The sequence below is a fragment of the Hordeum vulgare genome, chromosome 7H, assembly GCF_904849725.1.
Source record: "Hordeum vulgare subsp. vulgare chromosome 7H, MorexV3_pseudomolecules_assembly, whole genome shotgun sequence".
NCBI classification, from domain to species: domain Eukaryota; kingdom Viridiplantae; phylum Streptophyta; class Magnoliopsida; order Poales; family Poaceae; genus Hordeum; species Hordeum vulgare.
The window spans coordinates 579583927-579592902 of record NC_058524.1 but is presented as its reverse complement, the minus strand read 5'-3'; positions in this window follow the sequence as shown (position 1 = coordinate 579592902).

The window sequence follows — 8976 nt, the reverse complement described above, 5'->3', positions numbered from 1 at the left end:
CTCCCATTCTTTGATTCACTTAAGTACCATTGATGCAAGTAACGCATATTTGTTGGGCGATCATCTTTGCAGACCAAAGGCTCTCCCATGACAAACTGTGGCTTAGGGGCTACCACAGCCTTGGGTAACCTGTCGTCTTGGGAAGCCAGAACATCTTCAACCGAGACACCCCATTGAGCCGCCCAGTCCTTTGCTATTTCAAAAGCTTGCCCTTGCACCAGAGGGGGAACATTCTCGGTTAACACCTTGAGGGGTAGGATCGACTGTTTGGCCTGTTGTCCAAGCTGAGGAATGTCTGATTTTTTCTTGCTTGTAGTTGCACTTGATTTGCTCCCACTTGCACTTGCACGTGATCTGCTCTTTTTCACTTCCTTCTGCAATGTGCGTGTATAGTCATCAGGCTTACGGTGTAAGTCATACTGTGATGGAAGGGTCGTGAAGTATTTTGCAAATGCTATTTGCTTCTCGGTGTATTCCGGGCGGGGCTCGGGTTCCTTCTTTTTCATCTGCGCATCATGATGTTCCTTTGCTATCCTAGCATTTTCCTCGGGGGTACAATCATAAGGTCTGATAGGAAGATTATCATGAGGTACCTTTGGGAGGGACGACCGTTTGCGCTTTGGGGGGCTCCGTCGCTTAGGAATCGTCGGCGGAGCGTTCTTGGTGGCACGCTCCCGCTTAGTATCCGGAGCGGGCGGCGGCGGAGACGGACGACCCAAGTTCGGTGGCGGTGATCAAGCTGGACTCGTGTTGTGCTGGCCGACGTCATGTGGAGGGCTTGGAGGTGATCTGCTCTTTTTCACTTCCTTCTGCAATGTGCGTGTATAGTCATCAGGCTTATGGTGTAAGTCATACTGTGATGGAAGGGTCGTGAAGTATTTTGCAAATGCTATTTGCTTCTCGGTGTATTCCGGGCGGGGCTCGGGTTCCTTCTTTTTCATCTACGCATCATGATGTTCCTTTGCTATCCTGGCGTTTTCCTCGGGGGTACGATCATAAGGTTTGATAGGAAGATTAGCATGACGTACCTTTGGGAGGGGCGACCGTTTGCGCTTTGGGGGGCTCCGTCGCTTAGGAATCGTCGGCGGAGCGTTCTTGGTGGCACGCTCCCGCTTAGTATCCTGAGCGGGCGGCGGCGGAGACGGACGACCCAAGTCCGGCGGTGGTGATCGAGATGGACTCGTGTTGTGCTGACCGACGTCATGTGGAGGGCTTGGAGGTAATGGAGGTGTAGGTGACCTGCGACGACTCGGAGGCGGTGTTGTCTTTGGGGCCGAGCCTGGAAGCTTGATGTAGTTCTTGTCCCATAGGATGACTCCACCCAGTACTTCTCCGAGTGTCCTCTCATCTTCGGGTCCAGCTATGTCGAGCTCCATATCATGAAACCCCGCCAGGATTTCATCCACCCCGACTTTAGCAAAGCCAGCTGGAATCTCACGGCCATGCCAGCGTGCATCAGGGCCAGAAGGTAAAGCTTGTCCGACGGCCACCTTCATGGATATGTTCTTGAATTTCTGATGGAGTTCACATGATGTTGACTCCTTGATTCCATCCACGGGGTAGCCGGGACCGCCCTCTATCATTTTTCGTGCATCGTCGGGCGGGGCCTCAGATTCAGCCACGCTGCTTTTTCGCTTAGATGGGGCGCCGGTAATATCAAGTGCAGGATCTTCCTGGCGCGCTACTCCTCTAAGCTCATCAATCTGCTTCTGTTGCTTGTTAATCCTGGCAAGCAACTGGTTGAACTTGTCATTCTCCTCATCCTGCTGCCGCTTCTTTGCTCTCTCTCGGCTTCTGTAAGTGTCTTGGTCTCTGGCAAACCCAAGCCACCACGGGTAAGAAGGACCGAAGCCTCGTGTTCGTCCTCCATGTTCGTCATTGCCGAGGACCAGTGTGAGCAAATCGTTCTCTCTATCTGCAGTGAACTTTCTTTGTCCCTCCTTAATTTCTGTCACTATCCTTTTCCAATTCTCCCTGGGTATCCTAAGACCGTCACTGCAGATGAGGTCCCCTGTTTCTTCGTCGTACGAACCACCATGCGCAAGGAACCTATTTCTTGCTCTCAATTCCCACTCATCACGGAGTGGTTCAGATACGATGCCTTTATCTAGCAGATCTTGCTCTTTCTTATCCCACTTTGGGATGGCAGTCTCATAGCCCCCTGGCCCCAGCTTGTGGTGATATTTCTTCTTGTCGGCATTTATCTTGTTCTTTTCTGATAATGCCTGGGCATCTTCTGACTCCTTGTACTCTTGAAATGCCTTCCAGTGATTCGCCTGCTTGGCTAGTTACCCCTCGAATACTGGCACTTTCTTTGTCTTCAGATAGTTTTTCCATAGCTTTTTCTTCCAGCTACGGAACAGTTCGGCCATCTTCTTTAGAGTCCACTGCTTGACTTTGGCCCTCAGTTTGTCTGCGGCGTCTTCATTCTCACATTCTGGCAGGTTGAAATGTGACATGAGATAATTCCAAAGATTATCTTTGTACCTTTCGGCGACATAGTCACTATCGGCTGCCCCTTTGCGCTTGTTCCACTCCCGAACGCTGATCGGGACGTGATCCCTAACGAGAACTCCGCATTGCTTCTTGAGTGTGTCAGCAGCATTCTTAGGAAGCTTGGGTTCGCCCGTAGGCAATATCACCTCAAAGGTGTAATGCATCCGTGCATCCAACTTTCTAGTCGGGCCTCGTTTCGTAGCTTTGCTCGATGTGGAGGCCTAAGAGGGAGAAACATTCGTCAAATGAATGTATATGTATACAATATAGAGCTATCTCCAATATTTTTCACATATTACAAGTGATTGTCGAACTTCATATGTATACCTCGCCGGACTTTATTATTTCTTCATCGGCTTCTCCATCAGTGGAGCTATCACCTTTTCCGTCATTGGACCTATCTCCTGCCCCATCGGCTTCATCTTCGTGTCGCTCGACCTCCATTCCATATCCGGAGGGGTTTAGATATGACGACGGAGATTCAACTGGTTCAACGTCGGGGCTGTCTTTGATTATATCTTCGAGAAGTTCTTCGTCTTCGAGGTTCCTGATATGTGGATCCATAGTTCTGCAAAAAACGGACATTTGATTAACTAATAAACTAACAAACTATATAAGAGGGGTTGGAAACTTCGAAGTGTCGTTTTATATAGGAGGACCTTTAGTCCCGGGTCTTGGCTAGAACCTAAACTCTAAAATACCAGCTGGGCGGAGCCCAGTCCCGGACACTTAAGCATATACAATAGCAAAATTAAACTAGTTATATTAATTTTCTTGCTAAAAATAAACTATTAACACTTAAGCATATACAATAGCAAAATTAAACTATTAACACTTAAGCATATACAATAGCAAAATTAAGCAATAATCTAAGAAACACTATTAACACTTAAGCATATACACTATACAATAGCAAAATTAAATGACAAAAAAATATTTCTTCTTCTTGTAACCCTAAACTAATTTTCCTCTTCTTCTATTTCTCCTCTTCTTCTACTTCTTCTTCTACTTCTACTTCTCCTCTTCTTCTACTACTTCTCCTCTTCTCTTCTTCTACTTCTCCTCTCCTCCTCTTCTAATTTTTTCTCTTCTTCTACTTCTCCTCTTCTTCTATTTTTCCTCTTCTTCTCCTCTCCTCCTCTTCTTATTCTCCTTTTTCTTCCTTTCTTCTCCTTTTTCTTCCTTTCTTCCCTTTTTCTTCTTTTCTTCTCCTTTTTCTTCTTTTCTTCTTTTCTTCTCCTTTTTCTTCCTTTCTTCTCCTTTTTCTTCTTTTCTTCTCATTTTTCTTCCTTTCTTCTCCTTTTTCTTCTTTTCTTCTCCTTTTTCTTTTTTTCTTCTACTGGACGGAGTGTTGGGGAGGAGGGGGCTTACCGGCCGGAGGTGTCGACGGCGTGCAGCGAGCAGGACGGCGGCGTGCGGCGAGGAGGGCGGCGCGCGGCGAGGAGGACGACGGCGACGGCGAGGAGGACGGCAGGCGGCGGCGAGCAGGACGGCGGGCAGCCTGATGGCGTCGTCGAGTTCGTCGCTGTGTCGCGCCGGGCAGGAGAACGAGAAAGAAGGAGAGAAGGAAATGCGATTTGGGTTGGAAATTTTCTAACTCCCGCTTATTTAGGTGGATCTTTAGTCCCGGTTCGGGGCTCGATCCGAGACTAAAGACCCCCTTTAGTCCCGGGTGGAGCCACGACCCGGGACTAAAGGCCCTTTTTCGGCAGACCAGAAGGCGGGAAGCAGGGGCCTTTAGTCCCGGTGCGGAGCTCCAACCGGGACTAAAGGGGGTCTTTAGTCCCGGTTAGAGCCACGCACCGGGACTAAAGCCCCTCCTCGGCAGGCGGCAGGCGAGGGGCTATTAGTCCCGGTTTTAGACAAAAGCCGGGACTAAAGTGTTGCCTATATAAACCCTCGCCCCTGCCCATCATATCCCCTGTTTTTTGGTTGTTGAAGTGTGACCATGCCATGCTCTTGCCACTCTAGTTCATGCACATGACGTGTTCGATGAAATACCCGAGCCACTCTACTTAAGCTTTCTCCTCTCCAAGCTCGACCTCCAAGCTCCATTTTCCTTAATACTTGTCTAGGTTTGGCCGTGCACCAACTGCACAAGTGTTTTAAAAGGTTAGCTACTTCATCCTTTCATTTGTCACTGCTAGTGTAGCTCATTTCAAATGCTCAAATTAACTTCTTAGAGTCTGCACATGCGTAGGGTGTCGTCCCATGCCCGTCCTCACCATTGTCGATCGCCCCGTGCCGATCTCGTCGCGAGCACCACCGTGGTGAGCCTCTTGTTCTTATCTTTTTTAAAAGAAAAAAAATCTTACTTGTATGATTTAGATACATACTTGTATAAATTACTCACTTTCATTATTTTTTGTTATTATATAGTGCGGTGGTTTTGGTATCCGCCTCCGTCGGCCCTCGTCCTGTCTATGATTCGGATGTGGTATATATTATCTTTTATAACTATTTGTTTTATTTAGTGTTTATGACAATTATGACGACCAACGTGACATATATTTTTTAATCTAGGAGGTATGTGAACCGGAAATTCCAACCCACATAGAAATTCTTGTCGAGAATTTAAATTTGGTTGAAAAAGAAAACAAATACTTGAAGAAAAAATTGAAAATAATTGAGGATAAGAATATGGAACTTGAGTTGCATGTCGCCGATGTCATCGATGATCGCAAGATGAAGATCGATGCGATGCGGTTGAAGATGGATGCAATGCGCTTGAAGATGGATGAAATGCGCTTGAAGATTAGGAATATTAGAAAATATGCCATTGATAAAGAGGCTTGGTATCATTATGCTGTTGGGTCAATTCTTACCTTAGTTGCGATTTTGATCGCATTTTTTGTTTTATTTAAATGTTTTACATAGTTGTATGTTGTTTTATGAGAGAACTTTATGTATTTATTTTTTGCAATAATAACATTTGATCACTACTGTTCTTTGGCTTTAATGTGAAGATGAACTTGTATTAATTTGGTCATATGTTCTGCAATGGTTTTTTGATATATTTAATTTCATAATAGAGATGAATTGGCAATGATAATATTTAATTTCATAATATGGTTTTTTGAACTTATTTGAACTCCATAATTTTTGTGCGTTCAAAATGCACCATTCAAAGGCACATCACACAATTTCAACAATTTCGAACGAGAACTCATCTCTTACAAAGGTTTATTAAAATTCTTTTTGCGTATTTGAGAATTTGACAAAACTATGAAAATGAAAAAGTGTTTGAAATTTAGTACATTCCATACATGCATTACATAAAAGGTTTAATACATTATTACATTATTGCACCAATATTCCTATCTATTATTTTTGTTTTCTTCTGGGTCGTAGCCATGGAGAATCTTCATCATTCAGTAGGATGCTTGGGTCAGTTTTCACTTTGAAGGGCGGAATTTCATGAAACTTATTATAATCTTTTGACATGTGTGTCTTGTCATCTACTCCCACGATGTTTCTTTTCCCTGAAAGAACTATGTGGCGTTTTGGCTCATCGGACGATATCTTCTTTTGCTGATTTCTTTTTCTCATTTTTGTAGACATGTCCTTCACATAGAAAACCTGAGCGACATCATTGCTAGGACAAATGGTTCGTCCATGTACGCAAGATTGTTGAGATCCACTGTTGTCATGCCGTACTTTTGGTCTACAACTACCCCGCCACCTGTCAGCTTCACCCATTTGCGCCGAAACAAATGGATCTTAAAAGTAGGTCCATAGTCAAGTTCCCATATCTCCTCTATGTACCCGTAATATGTTTCCAAACAGTGCCCAATCTTGTTTGTTGCATCAAAGCGGACACCACTATTTTGGTTGGTGCTCTTTTTTATCTTGGGCAACCGTGTAAAATGTATTCCCATTTATCTCATACCCTTGGAAAGTACATATAGTCGAAGATGGTGGCCTGGCCAAACAGTACAACTCATCTCCAACGGTGTCGTCATTTATGAGATGTGTCTGCAACCAACTGCCGAAAGTCTTCTCGTGTTCCCCTTTAATCCAAGAGTCAGTCTTCCCCGGGTTTTTGGAGCGTAGAATATTCTTGTGTCTCACAATATACGGAGCCACCACGATGGAATTGTGTAGAACTGTGTAGTGTGCTTGAGAGAAAGAATGCCCGTCCATACATACTTTTGCTTTCCTTCCTAGTGTGCCTTTTCCTGTCAGCCTACCCTCATACCGAGATTCAGGAACACCAATCGGCTTAAGGTCAGGAAGAAAGTCCACACAAAACTCAATGACCTCCTCTGTTCCATAGCCCTTGGAGATGCTTCCTTCTGGCCTAGCACGGTTACGAACATATTTCTTTAAGACTCCCGTGAACCTCTGGAAGGGGAACATATTGTGTAGAAACACAGGACCGAGAATTCTAATCTCTTCGACTAGGTGAACTAGGAGGTGTGTCATTATATCGAAGAAGGATGGCGGGAAAAACAACTCAAAGCTGACCAGACATTGGACCACATCAATCTGTAACCCTGATAGACTTTCTCGATCGGTTACCTTCTGAGAAATTGCATTGAGGAATGCACATACCTTCACAATTGCCAGGCGAACATTTTCCGGTAGAATTCCCCTCAATGCAACCGGAAGCAATTGCGTCATAAGCACGTGGCAGTCATGAGACTTTAGGTTTTGGAATTTTTTGTCTTTCATATTTACGATTCCCTTTATATTCGACGAGAAGCCAGTCAGGACCTTGATACTGAAAAGGACTTCAAAGAAGATTTCCTTCTCTTCCTTAGTAAGAGCATAGCTGGCACGCCCTTGAAACTGCCCTGGATGCATGCCATCTCTTCCTTTATGACGTTCCTGGTCCTCCCGTGCTTCCGGTGTATCTTTTGACTTCCCATACAAGCCCAGGAAGCCTAGAATATTCACGCAGAGATTCTTCGTCAGGTGCATCACGTCGATTGCCGAGCGGACCTCATGGACTTCCGACTAGGGTAGCTCCCAAAATATAGATTTCTTCTTCCACATGGGTACGAGCTTATCAGGGCCGTTAGGAACAGGTTGGCTGCCAGGACCCTTTCCAAAGATTACTTTTAAATTTTTGACCATATCAAATACTTCAGCACCAGTACGGATGACAGGCTTCCCCCGGGGTTCTGCCTTGCCATTGAAATGCTTGCCTTTTTTCTTTAAGGGATGCTTGGGTGGAAGAAAACGACGATTGTATGGGTACACATTCTTCCTACATTTGTCCAGATATATACTTTCTGTCTGATCCAAACAGTGCGTGCATGCATTGTATCCCTTGTTTGACTGTCCTGAAATGTTACTAAGAGCAGGTCAATCATTGATGGTTACGAAAAGCAACGCTTGAAGGTCAAATTCCTCTTGTTTGTGCTCGTCCCACACACGTACACCTGGTTCGGCCCACAGCTGTAAAAGTTCATCAACTAATGGCCTTAGGTACACATCAATATCGTTGCCAGGTTGCTTTGGACCTTGGATAAGCACTGGCATCATAATGAACTTCCGCTTCATGCACAACCAAGGAGGAAGGTTGTAGATACATAGAGTAACGGGCCAGGTGCTGTGACTGCAACTCTGCTCCCCAAAAGGATCCATGCCATCTGTACTCAGACCTAACCATAAGTTCCTTGCGTCAACTGCAAATCTCGGGAACTCTCTCTCGATTTTACTCCACTGCTGACCATCAGCGGTGTGCCTCAACTTATCGTCTTTCATACGATCTTCCATGTGCCATCACAACAACTTCGCATGATCTTTATTTCTGAACAGACGTTTCAACCGTGGTATTATAGGAGCATACCACATCACCTTGGCAGGAACCCTCTTTCTGGGTGGCTCGCCCTCAATATCACCAGGGTCATCTTTTCTGATCTTATACCGCAATGCAGTGCATACCGGGCATTTATCCATATTCTCGTACTTCTCACCGCGGTAGAGGATGCAGTCATTAGGGCATGCATGTATCTTCTGCACGTCTAATCCTAGAGGGCAGACAAGCTTCTTTGCTTCGTACGTGCTGGCGGGCAATTCGTTCTTTCTTGGAAGCATCTTCTTCATCAGTACCAGCAACTTTTCGAATGACGAGTCAGTCACACCGGTCTCTGCCTTCCACTTCAGCAATTCCAGTGTGCTACCCAGCTTCTTCTGGCCGTCTTCACAAGTTGGGTACAACAATTTGTTGTGGTCCTGTAACATCTGCTCGAACTGCAACCTCTCCTTTTCTGTGTCGCGACCTCGCCATGCATCAGAAATGACCCGGCCAAGATCATCAACGGGCTCATCTGGTTCCCGTTCTTCATCCTGATCTTCTTCTTCATTGTCTTCCATTGTGGTATCAGCATACTCAGGGAACATAGATCGGTAGTTGTCATCATCGTTCTCTTCTTCTTCATCGTCGTCTTCCATCATAACCCCTCTTTCTCCGTGCTTGGTCCAAACATTATAGCCCGACATAAAACCGGACCGAAGCAGGTGGCTCTGAAT